The sequence below is a fragment of the Bidens hawaiensis genome, unplaced genomic scaffold (assembly GCF_021521415.1).
Source record: "Bidens hawaiensis isolate Kalapana, Puna unplaced genomic scaffold, B.hawaiensis_p1.1 tig00023241_1, whole genome shotgun sequence".
NCBI classification, from domain to species: Eukaryota; Viridiplantae; Streptophyta; class Magnoliopsida; order Asterales; family Asteraceae; genus Bidens; species Bidens hawaiensis.
The window spans coordinates 277,974-279,761 of record NW_027493651.1 but is presented as its reverse complement, the minus strand read 5'-3'; positions in this window follow the sequence as shown (position 1 = coordinate 279,761).

The window sequence follows — 1,788 nt, the reverse complement described above, 5'->3', positions numbered from 1 at the left end:
CATATTACCCATTTATAGCATTTTCCAGGTCACTCGAACATTTTTGTTGTATTGTTTTACTACGGAAATGATTTAGTAATTTGAACTTTAATTATTTTTCTTCTTGTATTCTAATTTCGGGACGAAATTTTCAAAAAGTTATGAATACTGTAACATTCGTTAAATTTCGGATCTTAAAACCCGACCCATTATTTTTTTATTTTATTTAGTTGTATATTTAATTATTTATTTGTTAATATCAACTATCAAAAATATACGAAAACCCTTAACTAAACTTTGATCATCCTTTGCACCCTTGACCAAAATGGAAGGACCAAACAGCAAATAATTTTCAAAAAAAAAAAGAAACCTTCTTATTCCTTCCTAACCTTTCCCTCCGACACCTCTCTCTACCATGGCAACTCGCGTTTTTTGGCCAAAATCATGGAATTGATTATACAAAAATGATTCTCCATTAACATGCAATTCCACTGACACCTTAAACTTGGAAATCGATTTAAATTGAAAGCTAATTCGTTGCAATCAAACCCGCGGCTAAAGTAACCTTAAAACACTATAAATACACTTGTATCATTCAATTAATCGTGCACACATAATCCCTACAGCGTCACGACCCTAAACCCTAACATTTTCGCAATCAGCCGTGATCCCTTAGCTACTCGACCTCAATCCTCGAAAATATACGGTAATTAACATATGGTTTATACTCGTTTTTATGCAACAAACAAAACCTCTAAATAAATTTTGACTAACATCGAACGATTAATATATCCGAATTCGAAACTTAGGGTTTTTATTTGAAATTGGTTCTGGGTTATGTTTGTTTAAATATTTTCGGAACTACAATAAACACAAGCTGAAGCACCAGCCTGATGGCTGGTGCATTTCATTTAAGAACATTGAACTGGCCCAGGGCGCGGGATCGAACCACCTGGACCCAGTTTTGTTATTTTTTATTCCTTTTATTAATCCAATAAATGTTATTTCGTTTAAACCAAACCCGAACTATTATTTTCCAAACTTGTTCCAACATCTATATATACAAATACATATATTCATATATATATATATATATACATTGATATATTTTTTATATATACATATTTAGATATACATTGTTATATAATTGGATTTCCAATAAACTTACACACACACATGCATATATATATATATATATATTCGTCGTATATTAAACTGAACTAATAATGTCCGAAGCAAATTAAGTTTAACTCTCCCATTAGTGAATATATATTAAAATATTTAACAATGTTATTATATATAATAGTTGCTTATTTGTCAATAATTAATATAGCATAAATACCGAATAATAATAATGTAAATACAAAATAATAAAGGTGCATGTAATTTTCTTATCGTTAAATGTATTTCATAATAATAATATTAAATAATAAATAATCGAATAAATAAATAATATAATGATTTAAACCCCTAAAGACTCTAAACCCTTCAAACCGATTAAACCACAATAATGACGGTGAAGCTAATAATATCTCATCAATCTCAAATCGTTATGTCTTATTATTTCTTTTCCTCATTTATTAATACTATCGCTAACATTTAGGGCATTTTTGTTGACGTGTCTCGAATGGCTTGAACGTGTCCATCCTCAATTTTTATATTATCTCATCCTCACTAATCCACTCGCTTAAGGTAAGTAATTTACATCCCCCTTTTTACAAGTTTATATTTTGGGGGCGTTATGCGTTCACAAACTCTAATATTTTATTTTACACTACAATTCCATTATTTGCGTGCAAATGTGCCTAT